This window comes from Hemiscyllium ocellatum, chromosome 32 (genome assembly GCF_020745735.1).
Source record: "Hemiscyllium ocellatum isolate sHemOce1 chromosome 32, sHemOce1.pat.X.cur, whole genome shotgun sequence".
NCBI classification, from domain to species: domain Eukaryota; kingdom Metazoa; phylum Chordata; class Chondrichthyes; order Orectolobiformes; family Hemiscylliidae; genus Hemiscyllium; species Hemiscyllium ocellatum.
The window spans coordinates 14,278,298-14,299,317 of NC_083432.1; the positions used below are offsets into that span (position 1 = coordinate 14,278,298).

Genomic DNA, 21,020 nt, shown 5'->3' on the forward strand with positions numbered 1-21,020 from the left:
TTTTAAAATATAAAAAGTGTCTTTGCATTTGTTTGATTTGGAATAAGTTGGTGACTCTATTAAAAAAATGCTCAGCACCATGTGCTCAAACTGAGCGGGCAGTCCATATAAGAGGCATCATGTATATACTGGTGATAACCAAGGACAATAGCTTTGATCCTGTTAACAATGAGCCAATTGATATTTCAATGAGTCTCAGTCTGCAGAAAAACATAGAAACGTTAACCAAGTGGACAAAAGCTTGGCAGATGGAATATGTGGGAAAATGTAATGTATTGGACTTTGGCAGAAATAGTGAAACTAGCTATTATTTAAATGGAGAAAGACTGCAGAAAGCTATTGCACAAAGAGATTTGAGACTCCTCACACATAATTCACAAAAATCCAGCATCCAAGTTCAGCAGGTAACAGGGAAGGCAAATAGAATGTTGGCATTTATTTCAAAGGGAATCAAGTATGAAAACAGGGAGATTTTATTAAAACTTTACAAAACACTAGCCAGACCACAACTGGAATTCTACATACAATTCTGGGCCCCATATCTTAGCTAAACTGGCACTGGAGGCAGTTCAGAGAAGGTTCACTAGGCCGCTGCTGAGTATGGAAGGCTGACTATGAGGAGAAATTTAAGAAGCTGGGTCTGTACTCACTGGGTTGAGCAGAATGAGATGCAACCTGAATTGAAACACAAGTTCTTGGTGGACTTGACTGCAGGTGCAGAAACGGTGTCTCCCCGGGGAGAATCCTGAGTCAGAGGTCATGATCGCAGAATAAGAGGTCACTTAAGTGAAATATGAAGAGAAACAACTTCTTTTAGAGGGTAATGAATCTGTGGAATTCTTTATTACACAAGGTTGCAGAGGCTGGGGCATTATGTATATCCAAGGCTATGGCACACATGGCTTAAATCAGTAAGAAAAACAAAGGCTGTAGGGAAAAGGCAAGAAAATTGAGGATTATTAGACTCGATGAGTTGAAAGGCCCACTCTGGTCTAATATATTATGGTCTTGTGAGCCATGGTCTTGATGTGATCAAATATGTGGGAAATATAATGAGTAGATTAATCGGGAGGACCAAGAAGTGGCACTGATATCATTATAACACATTAACAGATCATACCTCCTGATGGCCCAAAGGACAAACAACAGACAGACAGAAGTGAAACGGTTACAACATTTACAAGAAATTTGGACAGGTCCATGAATAGGAAAGGTTTCAAAGAATATGGGTCAAATGCCAGCAAATGGGATTGGTTTAGTTTGGGAAACTTGGTCAGCACAGATGAGTTGTACCAAAGGGTCTGTTTCCTTAATATGTAACTCTACGAGTCTTAGTGGGATGAACAAGGAACCTTGATAGTTCACACAGATGCCTTTGTAGACAAAACGGCTGCAATGGCATTTGAAGAATCATGAAAATTGAATCATGAAGGTGTAGATGCAGTGGAGAATATGCTGTGTTCAAAGTGGCAAAAATGTGAAGAAAGAAATCAGTATGTTTACTCATTGTTAACCAGTGTGGATTAAAACCTCGGCAAGAGACTGAAGTGGAACTTTGAGGGGCAAAGTTCGGGCACATTGTCTGCTCTCTCTTTTGTCACCCGAGAACATGAAAAATCTGTGCTTCTCGCAGACTAAGCTTTTCGACCACGGAGTCATTTGATCAAGAAAGGGCATTGCTTTGTGAATACACATCATTTGCTGATTATGCATCTGTTAAATCTTTTAATTAAGCATTGGAAAAGATTCCAAAGCTTCAACAAAAGCTGCAAAAGAGATTGGTTATTCTAGCCTTAAAAATATACACAGTACTTTTATAGTAAAATTAGTCATAATACAGCAAAGTCTAACTGTTCACGCAGGTTACATTCCTCAAAAACCTCCGACAGTGATTTTACCAAACTGCGAGGATTGCACATGCACAGTATGCGAAGACTGGGGTTGCGACGGGCAACGAAGTGTACATTACATTTTGGACAGTTAAGTAAATTTACAATGGGTGGATAAGCAATGACAGGAACTGCCAGCATAGAACTTCACAGAACTTATTAGGAACTACTTCATTCAGACTACACATTCCACAGTGAAGCATGATACTATTTAAACACCATTTTAAAGCAAAATTATTAGAATCAAAAGTTTGGCATATTCTCCCAATACTTATATAGTTTCAATCAATAATTAAGCCAGATGGGGATCTAAGATGGCGGCGATCTGAGAAGGTCACACTGCAGAGTTTCGCATCGCAGCAGGAGCAGGACAGTCCTTTAACCCACACAACCTAGGTCATCAGGATTTCTTGGGGTGTTGGAAAGATTGCAGAGCCCCAAGAAACATTTAAAAATTGACTTACCTATATTTTCAGCTGTCCAGAAATGCCTAAAAAGGGCGGAGGAGCATCTGAGGCCGGGCCTGCAGCAGCCTCAGAGCAGATTACTCTCCAGGACCTGGTGAACCAGCTCTTGAAATCTCGCGAGATGTTGAGCAAACAGAATGAAGACAAGCTGGCTCCAGTCTCTCTCATGCTGCAGAAGCATGAGCAGCAGCTGGGAGACCTGGAGAAGACGATGGATGAGGTGGAGCACAGGGTCACAGTGGTGGAAGCTGATGCTAGTTCATTCAAGGAAGAGATCCAAGCCCTGAAGCCACAGGTTTGTAATTTGCTTGACCAAGTGGATGATCTTGAAAATGGGCAGGAGAAAAAACATGCGGATTATTGGTCTGCCTGAGGGTAAGGAGGGTGAGCGGCCTGCAGAATTTGTTGAAGATTAGCTTTCGAAATTCCATGACTTGGAGACTGGCATGAGAGGATTGAAGATAGAGAGGGCGGGTCTGGGTCAATGCCCTCGTCCTTTCCTGGTGCAGTTCCATCATTACCAGGATAAGGAGAGTGTCATGGCGGCTTCCAGACTCCAGGGGAAGGATCCAAAGGCCCTAATTTACGACGGGTCCAAGATCATGTTTTTTCAGGACTTTTCAGCGGCAGTGATCCACAAACGAAAATTGTATGATGGTGTCAAGAGAAGATTGAAGGAGCTTGGGATTCAGTACTCCGAGATATCCGGCAGTGCTTTGGATCACCTTAGATGGATCCATGCATCTCTTTGACATTGGAGAAGGCAAGAGACTTTGTGGGCAAACTAACCTAAGTTAAACAAATGTATAAATATCGTTGTTTGGGTATGCGTTTATCATTCTGTAAAAGAAATGGAGGAAATCCGGTTGGAGCTTCATTTTTTCCCCTTTTTTTTCACCTCTATTGATAATAATTTGGTTCAAACTATGTCTGGCGGTGGTTAAGATGTACATTTTAAATTTCTAAGTTAGTACATACCAAAGGATGGGTGGGGTATTTATTCCCCCTTTTTATTTATATAAGAATGTTTTTTTTAATTCATATTGATATTTTACGGGTTGTTTATTCTTTATCGCTTGTGCTTGCGATGCGGCTCTAGCTGGGAGAAGTGAAGGTGGTTGAGATGGTTAAATGCCTACTTATGGGCAGTTCAGGACGGGTAGTTGCCCCATCCGGGAAGGGGGAAGAGTTCCCCTACTCACTGCTATTGGCGCTTTATATGTTGATTTGTTTTCTGGTTTTTGTTGTTTTTTATTTTTAATAATTTTGTATGTTTGTTAAATATAGTGGTTTTAGTTGATGTAGTTTTTATATTTGGTGGATCATGCGACACTAAGGCTCAGCAATTTGTGGTTCGGGTTCCTCTTCTCTGGAATTTAAATGTAATTGCAGAAGATTATGGCTAATGATTTGATTAAATGGTGTACTTGGAATATCAAGGGAAGTCACTCACCAATTATGAGGAAGAAGGTAACTTTTGAGTCTTAGAAAGGAGACGGTTGATATCGCTTTGTTACAGGAGACAAATTTGGATGACAAGGAGCATCTGAAATTACAGCAGAATGGCTTTGACTTAATTTATTTTTCATCATTTAATACCAGAAGTAGGGGAGTGGCTATATTGGTTAGGAAAAATCTCTCATTTAAATTGTTGGATTGTGTTAAAGACACAAACGGGAGGTTTGTAATTCTTAAAGCCTTGATAAATGGGGAAGAATATGGCATTTTAAATGTTTATTGTCCCCCAGCTCATCCTCTTAAATTCTTCGTAAATGCTTCTTCTAAACTGATAAGTCTCAAGTCTCGGCACATCATTATAGGGGGAGATTTTAACTGCCTCATGGACACCACAGAAGATGGGTTGCCTAAAGGTCCCTCGATTCCCTCTGCACAAACTAAAGTTATTGGGTTTGTGTGGGGAATTAGGATTGGTGGACATCTGGAGATGTCTCCACCCTACAGGTAGGGATTTTACATTTTTCTCCAATCCGCACAGATGTCACACAAGGATTGATTTTTTCTGACCCCTGCGGTAACCCTGGATCTGGTGGCATCCTGTACAATTGGTAATATTGCCATCTCTGATCGTGCTCCAGTGTACCTCATGGTTAAAATTAAGGATGTTACAGTGGATTCAAGGTACTGGCGAATGAACCCTTTTATTCTCATGGACAGCAGGTTTGTGGAGTACTTATTTCGGGAATTTCGGGCATTCTTAGACATCAACATAGGCTCGGTTGATAGCTCATCTGTTCTCTGGGAAACTGCCAGAGCTGATGCCAGAGGGTTACTTATTTCATATTCCACAAGTAGGAAGCGGCAGAAGGGTGAACAGCAACGTGTCCTTGAAGCACGGTTGAAGGCAGCCGAGAAGGCCTATTTTGACAGACCCTCGTTGGTCAAACTACAGAGGATTACGGTACTGCGGTCTGCACTAAATTCCATGCTCACGCAGACGGCAAATAAGGAGCTGGCTTTTGCAAAGCAAAGGTTATACGAGCATGGTGACAAGCCAGACGAATACTTAGCATACCTTACCAGAAAGAAAAGTGCCCCACAAACCATTACAGCGATTAGGGAAGGGTCTGGGAACCTAACATGTGATTCTAAAAAGATTAATGTGGCATTCCAGAGATTCTACTCTAAATTATAACAGTCTGAGAATTGTGAGGAGGGGCAGACCAAAATGGAATCCCTTTTTTGTAAAAGAGATCTGAAACTCCTGGGTGTCCCTCCCTAATAACAGTCCTTTCTCAATGCCCCATTATCAGAGCAAGAAGTGCAGGAAGCTGTGAAGCAGCTTCAGAGTGGAAAGGCACCCGGTCCTGATGGACTTCCCAATGAATTCTTTCAGGAATTTATAAGTATACTGTCAGGCCCGATGCTGAATATGTTTAATGATTCATACAGTCATGTTTGTCTCCCACCATCTCAGAGAGGCCAATATTTCACTTATCCTTAAAAAAGGGAAGGATCCGGAAGACTGTGCTTCACACAGCCCCATCTCGCTCTTTAATGTGGACTTTAACATCCTTTCTAAGGCACTTGCGTTAAGGCTGGAGACTGTGTTACCTTCTATTATTAAAGAGGATCAGACGGGCTTCATAAAGGGTCACAGATCCTCCAATAACGTTAGGAGGCTGCTTAACGTAATTCACGCATGCCAACAGCAGTCAATACAGGGATTGGTGATTTCTTTAGATGCAGAGAAGGCATTGGACCGGGTTGAGTGGCCATACATTTTCTATACTCTAGACCGGTTGGTCTGGGTGAAGTTTTCATAAAATGAGTAAAGGTTCTCTACAGTGTGCTTCTCGCTGCGGTCATTACCAATGGGGTATGAGTGAGCAATTTTAATATTTCTAGGGGCAGCCAGCAGGGCTGTCCCCTTTCACCATTACTTTTTACATTGGTGATTGAACTGTTGGCAGAGGCCATTCATGGGGATCTCAATATATCAGCTCCAGAAGTGGGGTCAAAATTACATAAGATCTCGCTGGATGCAGATGATGTTCTAATTTTCTTGACAAATCCAGCAGTTTCAGTGCCTTGCCTGATACAATGCATTCACACGTTTTGTGCTTTTTCAGGGTATAAGATTAATTTTGCTAAATCAGAGGCTATGCCTCTTACAAAAGAGTTGGCTCTTGAGTGACTATAGATTGCCATTTAGGTGGTCACGGGGGGGTTGTGTGTATTTGGGCATATCCATTACTCCAGTTCTGGGTTAGCTATTCAAAGCCAATTTTACTCAATTATTTGAAAAAATTAAACAAGATCTCCAAAGATGGGAGGCACTTCCAGTCTCATGGTTGGGTCGGATAGCGCTTATTAAGATGAATATTCTCCCTTGTTTGCTATACCGTATATGATGCTCCCCTGGTTTTCAATAAACACACACTCAGGAGACTGAACAGTTGGTTCAGCTCCTTTATCGGGCACCATAAACGGCCCCTCACTAAATTAGCCAAACTGCAGTTGCCTCAGATTGGGGGGAGTAGACCTTCCGGACATTAAAAATGACCAATTAAGCTCGTTTTTGACCTACGTAAGTGATTGGGTTTGTGAGAATTCTCTTTCAATAAGGCTAGATATTGAAGTCTCCCAGGCAAGGTGCCCCCTTACCAGTTTGTTGTTTTTGGACAAGGTGAGGACAGTTAGGGAATATTGTCATAATCCAATAGTCATCAATACTGTTAAAGCATGGAGGGCAATTCGGCAGAGGGAAGGTAATATTGGCAAAACATCTTTGTTTACACCTTAAGTGGGTATGCCGAGTTTTCAACTAGGTATATGATATGATAGATTCAGGATTTAAACGTTGGGCAGCTAGGGGTATATCTTGCATGGGTGATTTATTTGAGGGAGATGTAATGATGTCCTTCGATCAGTTAGTATGGAAGTACGAGTTACCGAATAGAGACCTGTGTTTTTTTTTCAAGTTAGGGATTTTATTCAAAAAAGGAGTACACTTTTGACTGATCCCTACAAATCTGACATAGAAAGAGAGGTACTAAGGGCTAAGAGTACACTTTCTGTCAGTACTCTATATCACCAATTGGGGGTGCCACCTCAGAAGAGTCTGATCGACTCTGCAAGATATGGGGAAGCGAGCTGGCTGTTGAAGTTTCTTCAGAGGCATGTGAGGATATTTGGGAGAATGCAAAGATGATATCAATTTGCAATTGGACCCATGCTTTACAGTTGAAGATTCTCCACAGGGTCCACTTAGCCCCAGACCGTTTGTCAAAATTTAAACCAGGGGTATCTTCAGCACGCCCCAAGTGCAAGGTCTGTACGGGTACTCTTATCCATTGCCTTTGGCCTTGTGACAGGCTTCAAATATATTGGAGTGTATGGTGGGTGCAATGGACCGGAGTTTAGGTGTAGGGGTGGAGAAGGACCCTATTTCGCTCTCTTTGGGCCTACCAAATTATATTTCCTGCAGATTTGCATAAGGCAAAACTTTTCAATATTCTTACATTCTGTGCAAGGAAGAATATCTTGCTAGGTTGGATATCAGAAAAACCCCCAGGCCTGTCGGGTTGGCGGAAGATTGTTATGGAGCATATTCCCCTGGATTTTCTCACAAATATGGTACACCACAAAACTGAGAAATTTTACAAGACATAGCAATTCTTTTTGAAAAACCTGGACACAGATTTATCTGCCACACTAACAAGGGCTTTTATATAGCCGTAATGATTGTGTTTCATGAGTCCAATACTTTGTACAATGAGCTAGTAGTTAAGTTTTTAGTCAGTTAGAATGGAGATGCATGTTTCAATTAATAAACATGTAAATCCTAGAATTTCCTTCAACTCACTGCTCTGAGGTAACTTAAGGCATTATCAGTACAAAAGAGGTGACATCTCAAGTTCGACAGGTACGAGGTCTAAAGTAGATGTGTTTAGAGTCTGTCTGTGTCATAACCTGGAGTCAGACTGGTGTTACTTCCAAAGTAGGAATTCATAAAATGCCACTTCGACTGACTGTCGCCAGATTCTGTGCTTTTTGAACAAAGTAGAATGTGTCTGCAAATACAAATTCATCCCATAGATTTGCGTGTGAGAGACAGGAGGAGAGAGAGAGAGACACAGTGTGTGCACGTGTGCAAGGAGTTGGGAAGAGAGAGTGGAAAGACAAAGCGCGAGACAGAGACACAGCACAGCGCAGAAAAGAGAGAAAGCGTGACAGCGCACGCGAGTTAATATTTGTAAGGGAATGAGGGTATGTGTGCATTGGGGGAAGAGAAAGAGAATGTGCGCGTGTGGGGAAGGGTGGGAGAGTGTGTACATGAAGGAAGAAAGTATGCGCACGAGAGGAAGGGAAATAGAGAGCATGCGATTGTGAGGGAAAGAGAGAGAAATGTGTTTTTAAAAGAGAGACAGACAGAAAAGGGGAAGAGGAGGGTGTGTGGGTGAGAGAGGGAGAGGGGGAGAGGGAAGAAGGGGGTGGCGGGGGAGAAGGGGGGGGCGGGGGAGAAGGGGGGGGCGGGGGAGAAGGGGGGGGGCGGGGGAGAAGGGGGGGGGGCGGGGGAGAAGGTGGTGAAGTGTAAAGGGGGAGAGAGGGAGTAAAGGGGGAACGGAAGGAGGTTGGGGGGCATGAGGGAGGGAGGTTGGGGTTAAGGAGATAATGGGTTAATGGGGTGAGGTGGGAGGGTGTTGGGCAAAAGGGGGTAAGGGGTAAGAAGTGTAAAGGCATTGAGGGAGTTGGGTGGGAGAGGGAGGGATTAAGGGCTAACACACACACACACACACACACACACACACACACACACACACACACACACACACACACACACACACACACACACCTAAACAAGTTGCTTTAGGCCTCACATCTGAAGTGCATTGTAGATCCTGAGCTGTCACCTCTTTTATACTGACAAGGCCAGTGACTTGAAAGAAATTCTGGGGTTTACACATGTACCAATTGAAACCTGCATCTCCATTCTAACTGATCAAGGACATTAACTGCCATCTCTGTGCACAGTACATATGCATCAATTGCGCAACCTTTTGATCTTTTTCTTATAAATTCAGTGTCCAATATATCCTCCCTCACTAACACCTGAAAGAGGAGCAGAGCTCCGAAAGCTTTTCTGTTGAACCATAACCCAGTGGAGTGCAATTTTTGACATAAATACCATGATCATCAATCTGTTCAGAGTCATCAGAAGCAAGCCTAAAATTACCATAGCCAGTTAAAAAGACCATGGCAGGTTCTGACCACATGCTGAATAACTGCAGGAAAACTACGTCGTAAACCAAACAGCCTTAACCATATATTGTCAAAGCAGCCACTAATCTACCCTCAGTTGAAATTCCATCAGTTACTCAAGCAAATTGACGTTTGACACAAACTTCCAACTGAAGCAGTTCGAATGCATTTTTATCAGTTATTAATAATACACAACCTGACCAGGCTCATTAACTCACACCTGATAATATGCTCAGTTATGGACTTTGAGATTCTATGTGACAAAACTTATATTCAGTTGTAAGTTTCTTTCACAAAGAGCGTACTTCTGTAATTCCTAAACAGAAGATGGTTGCTAGTATGTTCATGACGACCCTTTGGTTAAATGAGAGAACAAAAACTTATATTTATATACAGTATTTCAAAATCTCAATGTCCCAAAATAATTCAGAGCCAAACAATTATTACTTGAGTTGAGCACTATTTTGCTTGTCGAAAAATGCAACAGACAGTTTGCATGTAGCATGCCCCTACAAACTGACAAAGAAATAATCTCTTCTCTAACATTGATTGAGAGATAAATGTTTGCCAGACCACAAAAAGAAATTCCCTACTCTTCTTTGAGTAGTGCTACAGTATCTTTAACATCCATCCAAGGCAGCAACTTCGGCTTAATTTAACGCAGTACTTGCAAGAAGGTACCCTTAACATCAGGGCACTTCCTCAGCACTGCTGTGAAGCAATAAGTTGATATTTAACCAAGGTCAACACTAGAGAATTGAAGAGCATTTTAACAAAACTCTTCCATTGCATGCAAAATTCCACACTGCAACTCTAAACTCCAAATAGTCCAATGATTAGATTAATTTCATAGATTAGCATTTCACCAGTCCACAATCGACAATTGCACCGTGGAAACATCACTTAAACTATTGACGATGTCATTTGCATTACAGCCAACACAAGTTTTAAAAGTTCACTCTTTAGAAACAGTGCCCCAAATCGTCATTTGCGTTTTTGCGAATTTGTGGTAACGAAACATGCGTTATAGCAGAACGACCTGTATAAATTTGTCAAGTATTCTTGCTTCTTTTCGATCCATGACATAGTTACTCCTACAGGGATTACGCATATAGATGTCATATGAAGCCAGAACCAAAATTGCAACAGCCCTCTCGGACGACCAAACATTTGTCCCGCACCTGAACAGTAAACTGCAGTTCAAGCATAAAGACCAAGGGGCCTCAAAATTTTTTTTTAATTCTTTCACAGAATGCCAGTGTCACTAATAATGCCAAAATTTGTTATCCAGTCCTAATTACATCTGAGAGAGCAGTGACGGTTCCACACATCTGCCATTATCCTTCTAGATAATGGAGGTCATGAGTATGGAATGTACAGTCAAACATGGATTGGCAAAGTGATTACAACCAGCATGTGGGGAACAAGAGTAATTGGGAATGAGCAATAAATGTTGGTCTTATCGGCAATACTCCCATCCCATGAAAGAATATGTATCCCAATAAAACATCAAAACGGAGGAAAAATCAAACTAAAAATCTAATTAATACGTTTTTTAGTTACTCTAAGTAACTAGTTAATTTTGGTATGTAACTTTAGCTTGAATAACAAATTCATCAATTACGTTAATTCTTTGCTACTTCTGTTTTAGTGATGAGAACCACATCCTAGTTATAGATTTCTAAGTGGAAAAAATTTGCACAACTGTATTTTACTGCAAGGAGACCTCGCAAAATGTCTGTAATGCACTCTCTGCTATTAAATAATTCATGGTTGCCACTTTACGAAAGATACTTAAACATTTTTTTTTAAACTTCATCGATTGCAGCATGTCACATAAAAACAAACTGGAAGTTTCATTTATTTATCATTGGGAACAAAGTTGATGAAGCATTGAAGCATGATAGCACTGGAAATGGCACAGGTCAGGCAGCATCTGAGGAACAAGACAATCCACGTTTCAGGCAGGACCCTTCTTCAGGACTGGGGAAGGGGAATAGGATTGAGAGAAAAATGGGGGGGCAGGAAGCTGGGATGGGGGAAAAGATAGGCAATAGGTGGGCGAAGGTAGGAGGCGATAGTGATAGGTCAATGGGAGGGATAGAGCGGATAGGTTAGAAAGGAAGATGGACAGTTGGGTCATTCAAGAGGATGGATCTCAGTCGGAGAGTTGGATCTGGGATGAGGCGAGGTGGAGGAAGAAGGGAAATTTGGAACCTGGTGAATTCACCGTTTATGCCGTGAGGTAGCAGGCTCCCAAAATGGATAGAGGTGGTCCTCCTCCAGTTTGTGGGTGGCCTTGTGCAGGCATTGGAGTCAACCCAGAATGGATATCTTCTGAGTGAGTGGGAGGGGGAGTTGAAAATGGATGGCTACGGGAAGTGGGGGGGGGGGGGGGGGGGGGATCAGTTGGTTGGTGCGTAAATACTACAGATGTTCCTTCATCTGTTCCACAAGTTTGTGCTTGGTCTGTCCGACGTAGAAGAGACCACACAGAGAGCACCAGATATAATTAAATAAAAACTGCTTCGTGTAATAGAGTCAGAGAGATGTACAGCATGGAAACAGACCCTTCGGTCCAACCCGTCCACACCGACCAGATATCCCAAACCCAATCTAGTCCCACCTGCCAGCACCCAGCCCATATCTCTCCAAACCCTTCCTATTCATTAACCCATCCAAATGCCTTTTAAATGTTACAATTGTACCAGTCTCCACCACATCCTCTGGCAGCTCATTCCATACACGTACCACCCTCTGTGTGAAAAAGTTGCCCCGTAGGTCTCTTATATCTTTCCCCTCTCACCCGAAAGCTATGCCCTCCTGTGCTGAACTCCCCGACCACAGGGAAAAGACTTGGCCTATTTACCCTATCCATGCCCATCATAATTTGTAAACCTCTATAAGGTCACCCCTCAGCCTCCAAAGCTCCAGGGAAAACAGCCCCAGTCTGTTCAGCCTCTCCCTAAAGCCCAAATCCTCCAACCCTGGCAACATCCTTGTAAATCTTTCCTGAACCCTTTCAAGTTTCACAACATCTTTCCGATAGGTAGGAGACCAGAATTACATGCAATATTCCAACAGTGGCCTAACCAATGTTCTGTACAGCTGCAACTTGACCTCCCAATTCCAGTACTCAATACTCTGACCAATAAAGGAAAGCATACCAAAGGCCTTCTTCACTATCCTATCTACCTGCGACTCCCCTTTCAAGGAGTTATGAACCTATATTCCAAGGTCTCTTTGTTCAGCAACACTCCCTAGGACCTTACCATTACATGTATAAGATTTGCTTTCCCAAATTGCAGCACCTTGCATTTATCTGAATTAAACTCCATCTGCCACTTCTCAGCTCATTGGTCCATTGGTCGAGATCCTGTTGTAATCTGAGGTGACCCTTTTCGCTGTCCACTACATCTCCAATTTTGATGTCATCTGCAAACTTACTAACTGTACCTCTTATGCTCGCAACCAAATCATTTATGTAAATGACAAAAAGTGGAGGAATCAGCACCAATCCTTGTGGCACTCCACTGGTCACAGGCCTCCAAATCTGAAAAGCAACCCTCCACCACCATCCTCTGTCTTCTACCTTTGAGCCAGTTCTGTTTCCAAATAGCTAGTTGTCCCTGTATTCCGTGAGATCTAACCTTGCTAATCAGTCTCCCATTCGGGAACCTAGTCCAACGCCTTACTGAAGTCCATATAGATCACATCTACTGCTCTGCCCTCAACAATCTTCTTTGTGACTTCTTCAAAAAACTCAATCAAGTTTGTGAGACATGATTTCCCACGCACAAAGCCATGTTGACTATCCCAAATCAGTACTTGCCTTTCCAAATACATGTACATTCTGTCCCTCAGGATTCCCTCCAACAACTTGCCCACCACGGAGGTCAGGCTCACTGGTCCACAGTTCCCTGGCTGGTCTTTACCGCCCTTCTTCAACAGTACACTATATTTGCCAACCTCCACTCTTCTGGCACCTCACCTGTGACTATCGATGATACAAATATCTCAGCAAGAGGCCCAGCAATCACCTCTCTAGCTTCCCATAGAGTTCTCGGGTACACCTGATCAGGTCCTGGGGATTTATCCACCTTTAACCGTTTCAAGACATCCAGCACTTCCTCCTCTGTAATCTGGACATTTTGCGATGTTAATCCAAAAACAAATATGCAATCAAAGTGGATAGTTTTCTGCACATTTTCTGCAAATGTTCACTCAATCTTTCTAATCTCTAGCCTCTGGTATCTCAACCAAACTGCAAAGCCCCATCGTGGTCCTGAGGGTAATTCCCATATCTGTCGCCTTGGCTCCCCCTTTTAGGGCAATTGCAAGCCCAATGAAAGGGTGGCCACAATTAAAGTGGCCTCTGGTCAGGCAGTCACAAGCCCAGCGTTATGGGTCACCACAACTGAAACAGCTCTGAGGGAATTATTTGGGAGGGACATCCCCCCCCTAGCCACGTCCACGACCGTGGCCTCGAAAGGGTGATGGACTACAACTGCAACACATCGGTAATTGTTGAGAAGTCTCTACCTGGGCAACAAATTCCGACTTTACATGGGTCGGCGTCTTGTTTTCACTCTGATGTTTTCACAAAGCCTTAACAGAATGACGGAGTTGATTGGAATTAGCGTCAACCCAGGTCAGGTTATTTGTCTTGACTACAATGGTGACAGAGGGTGGGAGACAGTTCAAAAACTGAGTTATATTTAGCATTGACACCATGTAAATTCAAAGCTCGATCCCCAGAATAGGACTCATAACATTCTCGGAAGCATTCAAGAAAGTCTTCAGCAGACTCCTTACGTTTAGGTTGAAATTCGAGGATACAGGTAAGGTCAGTAGGTTTTGCCAGTGTGGCGAATGCAGCGGCAAGAATATCATCCTGTCGCTGTTGATCCTGAGCCACGGCGTTGGCGAGGGCAGCAAAATTATAACCAATGCGTTCAGTGAAACAGGTAGATTGAGTGCGGGTAAGGATCTGTTGACTAGGGGCCCAGAGGTCCTGGCAGTGCTGTCATAAACTTTAATTGTGGTGTTTAGGAAATCAATAAATTGTCAGGGAGCAATTGAAAGTTATTACCAACTTGGTTCCACTTTTTAATTTAGCTCCCAGCTGCTCATATTCCCTCAGCAAAACTCCTTCTCTCTTTGCACTTGTAACATTGGTACCTACATGGACCACAACAATTAATTTTTCCCACTCACTCCAAGATCCTCTGCAGCCCAAATCAATATCCTGAACCTGGGCATCACGGCCTTTGGGATTCTCCATCCTGGCCTTGGTATCTTCAATCAAGTCTCATCGCCGCTTCCACTAAGAGGCCTAAGAGGAAAGGCAGATGAACTCAGGGCATGGTTAGGAACATGGGACTGGGACATCATAGCCATTACAGAAAGTATGTCTCAGGGATAGACAGGACTGGCAACTTAATGTTCCAGGATACAAATGCTACAGGAAGGATAGAAAGGGAGGCAAGAGAGAAGGGGTGTGGCATTTTTGCTAAGGGATAGCATTACAGCTGTGCTGAGGGAGGATATTCCTGGAAATACATCAGGGAAGTTATTTAGGTGGAACTGAGAAATAAAAAAGTGATGATCACCTTGTTGGGATTGTATTATAGACCCCCTAATTTTCAGAGGGAAATTGAGAAACAAACTTTTAAGGAGATCTCAGCTATTTGTAAGAATAATAGGGCAGTTATTGTAGCAGATTTCAACATTGACTGGGACTGCCATAGTATTAAAGATTTAGATGGAGAGGAATTTCTTAAGTGCATACAAGACAATTTTCTGATCCAGTATGTGGATGTACCTACTAGAGAAGGTGCAAAACTTGACCTACTCTTGGGTAATAAGGCAGGGCAGGTGACTGAGGTGTCAGTGGGGGGAGCACTTTGGGGCCTGCGACTATAATTCTATTAGTTTTAAAATAGTGATGGAAAAGGATAGACCAGATTTAAAAGTTGAAGTTCTAAATTGGAGAAAGACCAATTTTGATGGCATTAGGCAAGAACTTTCAAAAGCTGATTGGGGGCAGAAGTTCGCAGGTAAAGGAACGGCTAGAAAATGGGAAGCCTTCAGAAATGAGATAACAAGAATCCAGAGAAAGTATATTCCTGTCAGGGTGAAAGGGAAGGCTGGTAGGTATAGGGAATGCTGGATGACTAAAGAAACTGAGGGTTTGGTTAAGAAAAAGAAGGAAGCATATGTCAGGTATAGACATGATAGATCGAGTGAATCCTTAGAGTATAAAGAAAGTAGGAGAATACTTAAGAGGAAATCAGGAGGGCAAAAGGCAGACATGAGATAGCTTTGGCAAATAGAATTAAAGAGAATCCAAAGGGTTTTTACAAATATATTAAGGACAAAAGGGTAACTAGGGAGAGAATAGGGCCCCTCAAAGATCAGCAAGGCAGCCTTTGTGTGGAACCACAGAAAATGGGGGAGATACTCAATGAATATTTTGCATCAGTATTTACTGTGGAAAAGGATAAGGAAAAAAATAGACTGTAGGGAAATGGATGGTGATATCTTGCAAAATGTCCAGATTACAGAGGAGTAAGTGGTGGATGTCCTGAAACAGTTAAAGGTGGATAACTCCCAAGGACCTGATCAGGTGTACCCGAGAACTGAGAAACTAGAGAAGTGATTGCTGAGCCTCTTGCTGAGATATTTGTATCATTGATAGTCAGAGGTGAGGTGCCAGAAGAGTGGAGGTTGGCAAACGTGGGCCACTGTTTAAGAAGGGCGGTAAAGACAAGCCAGGGAACTTCAGATCGGTGAGCCTGACCTCAGTGGTGGGCAAGTCGTTGGAGGGAATCCTGAGGGACAGGATGTACATGTATTTGGAAAGGCAAGGACTAATTAGGGATAGTCAACATGGCTTTATGCGTGGGAAATCAAGTCTCACAAACTTGATTGAATTTTTTGAAGTAATAAAGAAGATTGATGAGGGCAGAGCAGTAGATATGATGTGTATTAACTTCAGAAAGGTTTTCGACAAGGTTCCCCATGGGAGACTGATTAGCAAGGTCAGATCTCACGGAATACAGGGAGAACTAGCCATTTGGATACAGAACTGGCTCAAAAGGTGGAAGTCAGAGGGTGGTGGTGGAGGGTTGCTTTTCAGACTGGAGGCCTGTGACCAGTGGAGTGCTACAAGGATCAGTGCTGGGTCCTCTACTTTTTGTCATTTACATAAATGATTTGGATGCGAGCATAAGAGGTACAGTTAGTAAGTTTGCAGATGACACCAAAATTGGTGATGTCGTGGACAGTGAAGAGGGTTACCTCAGATTACAACAGGGTCTGGACCAGATGGACCAATGGGCTAAGAAGTGGCAGATGGAATTTAGTTCAGATAAATGCGAGGTGCTGCATTTTGGGAAAGCAAATCTTAGCAGGACTTATACACTTAATGGTAAGGTCCTAGGGAATGTTGCTGAACAAAGAGACCTTGGAGTACAGATTCATAGCTCCTTGAAAGTGGAGTTGCAGGTAGATAGGATAGTGAAGGAGGCATTTGGTATGCTTTCCTTTATTGGTCAGGGTATTGAGTACAGGAGTTGGGAAGTCATTGGTTAGGCCACTGTTGGAATATTGCATGCAATTCTGGTCTCCTTCCTATCGAAAAGATGTTGTGAAACTTGAAAGGGTTCAGAAAAGATTTACAAGGATGTTGCCAGGGTTGGAGGATTTGAGCTAATGGCAGAGGCTGAACAGGCTGGGGTTGTTTTCCCTGGAGCACCAAAGATTGAGAGGTGATCTTAGAGGTTTACAAAATTATGAGGGGCATGGATAGGATAAATAGACAGCCTTCTCCCTGAGGTCGGGGAGTCCAGAACTAGAGGGCATAGATTTAGGGTGAGAGGGGAAAGATATAAAAGAGACCTAAGGGGCATCTTTTTCACACAGGGTGGTACGTGTATGGAATGAGCTGCCAGAGGATGTGGTGGAGGCTGGCACAATTGCAACATTTAAGAAGCATTTGGATGGGTATATGAATAGGAAGGGTTTGGAGGGATACCGGCTGGGTGCTGGCAGGTGGGTCTAGATTTGGTTGGGATATCTGGTCGGCGTGGACGGGTTAGACCAAAGGGTCTGTTTCCATGCTGTACGTCTCTATGACTATCTGTCACAAGCTATGTCACCAGTATTGAAATCACAATCAATTCTAATCATTAGTCAGAATCCCAAGGTATTTCTTTCTCCTCCATATGAGAGGCATCTTTTTAAATTGCTAATCTGGCTATACTTAGTTAAATTAACAGAGTTGAAAGATTGAACCCATATATTTCTGTTCAGCAATGCTCAATTTAGTACAACCTATTTATGTTGGCACCTCCGGGCCAGAGTAAACTTTGGTGACACAACTTCCTACTTCTACACTTTTATCAAAATAAAAATGCTCATTTAGTTTGTTTTAAGGGAAAAAAATACACCACTTACATAGGGGGAGAAAATCAAACAGCAGCATTTTAATTTGTGTTTGCTGTTTTTGAATTTGAATTATTGAATGCCAAAGGGGTTAAAATATGGGGACTGCTTCAAATCGAAGACATTGGGGTGGGAACAAAGGCTGCTTGTTGACCCATCAAGTTATCACTGTGTTGACATCAAGGTAGTGAGATAAAAAGACATAGAGAAAAATGGATGAAGTCTTTATGGTGTAGTCAGCAATGGCAGGATGTTAACTTATGTGGACTCAAAGTAAGTGGGTAATACTGTATCACACCATGCAGTCATTTTACCTCATTCAATTGCGTAATGTGTAAATCAGCTAACAGGAAAAATAAGAGTCACAGAGTTAGAACCAATGTATCTGTGACATTGGCAGGGATCTAAGTGCTTAAAGAAAACTCAGAATCTCATTCAGGACATCAAGATTATATTAAGTACCTCAAATACAGCATCAGAAACAAAGATTTTTTCAGCAAATTATATTTGCACTCTATACATATATACCTAGGGATGGATCATTTAGGGATTTCTGTCAAATTTGGGTCAACTGCCGCATAGATTAATTACACAATACAATGATATAATCAGCATCCATGAAGAGAGTGCAAACTAACATTTAAGGTCGAGATGACTCTTCGTCAGGTCATCATAGAGACACCTATTCACAACAGCAATGATATGGTGACCAGTATGTGGCCAAAATAAAGATCCAAGACTCAGTTACATCCAAAAAAGTAACAAAGTCATCAATACTGCTGTCAAGCACCCAAAGACTTGCTCACCAACATACAGTTTGAACTTCAGTCTCACCACTCAGCTCCACTCCAGACATTATAGTTATGCTGCAAACTCAGGGCTTAATCATGAAATTCAGGGGCCAAGTAATTTTGACATCAAAGCAATATTTGGTCAAGTGTAGCACAAAGGAATTCGAGAAACAGAAATTCCAGAACAGCAAAACTGAAGCCAATGGAGACAATAAGGATAGAATTCACTGACTGGAGTCACATCTAGCACAAAGAAAGATAGCTTGGAGTCCAATCCTTATAACCAGAGGGAATTTCTCAGGGTATCACCCAAGGCCAAACTTCAGCTACTTCAATTAATTCCAAAGGTGGCTGCTCGATAGAAACTATAAATACAAACCCCAACACAATTTCCCTTTGTTGAGCTACTTTTTACTTTTCGCTTAAGTGCTGGTCTTGTATCAGCTAACAGAATACATTAAGCCAGAAACACATTTAGTTTGCATTGCTTAGCTACCTGACCATCAGTCACGATTATACTTTTTGATAGAATTGTCAAGGATATCAGAACTGCAGGGTTTTAATCAAATTATTCTATGAACTAATAGAACAAAACATTAAGGTCTAGGTAGAGAGGCATTGTACTTGATGCTGAATTAGTAATTGATTAATGAACAGGAGTCCAAATTCCAACAAGGGAAGCTGGAAGAATTCAAATTCAATTAATTAAATAAAATCTGTAGGGAAAAAAAAGTGAGCATCTGTTGAAGTGGCAATGAAACTAACAGATGGTCATTGTGAATGGCCTTTTGCGGAGAAAAGTGTCACCCTTGCCCAGTTTTGCATACATGCAATGCCAGATTAACTAACTTTTGAAATGGATCAGTGGCACTGGAAGAGCACAGCAGTTCTGGCAGCATCCAACGGGCAGCGAAATCGACGTTTCGGGCAAAAGCCGATTTTGCTGCTCGTTGGATGCTGCCTGAACTGCTCTGCTCTTCCAGCACCACTGATCCAGAATCTGGTTTCCAGCATCTGCAGTCATTGTTTTTACCTAACTTTCGAAATGGTCTACCAAACCACTCCGTTGTATTCAGGATGATATTCACCAGTTTCATGAGTAGGGATTAATGCCCACATCCTGTGAATGAATTAAAGAAACTTGCCCAACAAATTTGAGCAAAGTTGAACTTTAGAGGTAGAAAGTTTCTTTTTGGTTAAAAACAAGCGCCAAATTGACAAGGCATCAACCAGGGATAATTTTTAAATGCTCTACATGACACATATGCCCAAAGAAAAAAATTAATGGACTACGCCAAAAAGCCTGTTGTCTAAACAAATATTTGATGCATATTGACATATTTCAGCCATTTCTTCAACATGTACAGGAGCCTTTAGAATCAGTGCTTCACAAGTCATTTGTTTTTCTTTATAGATGTCATCGTGAAAAGACAATCGCTGAAGAGGGACAAAGCCAAAATGATTCAAAAACTGAAATGATAAGCTTCCATTTTAACATATCCTTAACAAGAACAGGATGTCTTGTTTACAAATATTTGAAGCAATGAGAAACTCAGATTGTGTAGGTGAAAGTTGGCAGTGGGGTTGAAAAAGAAGTGCTTTATAAGAGATGGGATTGAGTTAGTAACTTTTTATTTAAAAAAAAGACCAGATCCAAGGCATAATTAGAAAAGGGCATCTGACCATCATTCCTCTGAAGACACTGACCAGAGCTTGAAAGAAAGGTTGACCCAGTCAATGGGTTGCAGCTCACATCACTAGCACTATCTCATAACTAATACAGCTTTAAGATACAGCAGGAAAATGTAATTTCACTCAACACAAACTAATAAAGTGCTGATGGATGACAGCTGTGAAAGGACATGCAAAGTGGTAAGACCATGACTCGGCCAGTCACTGAAACCTCATTGTTGGGATGAAGGGTACAGAATTCATTGTTGCTGCACATAGAGTGGTGCTGTCCGCCAGTCTTCAGTAAGCAGCACATCTAGCAGGTTTCACTCTACTTAATCACAGCGAATAATGGAGAAGCAGAAAACACCTGCAGCTGCCACATGCAGAATTTATCATTGAGAGCTATCTTGAGATGAGCAAAGTCATATTTAATTACAGTTTACCGTGACACGATAGATCAAATTCTCAGCTATAAAAGTAGACAGTAGTACCCTATTGTAAAGCACATCACTTTCAACACTGCATTGAATCTGCAATGCGTTGCACTGCGCACTTGAAACAGAATGCTAGATACAACTGCAGTGGAATTAAAACTGCACATAATACGATTTGCCACTTGATGGCCTGCACTCACCGACTATTCAATTTCATTTTTGCATTCCTCAACCAAAGTGCATTTCCCATAGGAGGATTTTTCTAGCCATTTAAATTCAATGAATATAATTCATTGTGCCATTAACACAGAATAATGAGTTTCACAAAGGATGTCATGCAACAACTACACAATACGGGACAAAGATGTAAGTTTTATCAAAGGCTGCATCGATTGGTGGTGATGAATGTGTTTCAGGGAATTCCACTGACAGATCTTTAGAGATCAGATAAAGATTATTCAGCTGTCTTTACCTTTACAGTATATTCTAATAGTGGAGTAAGGATTACCCAAAATTCAACAATTCAGACAGATGAAAACCAAAATCACCAATTGACAGGCAACGTACAAGAGGTCAGAATTTCAGAAATACAGC

At 42.0% G+C, this 21,020-nt stretch overlaps 1 protein-coding gene across 1 annotated transcript in view; it reads right to left on the reverse strand.

Annotated features, from left to right (window-relative positions):
- The window catches only part of LOC132830782 (vesicle-fusing ATPase), a 277,011-nt gene that overhangs the window by 209,982 nt on the left and 46,009 nt on the right, over positions 1-21,020 (reverse strand). The window lies entirely within an intron of this gene.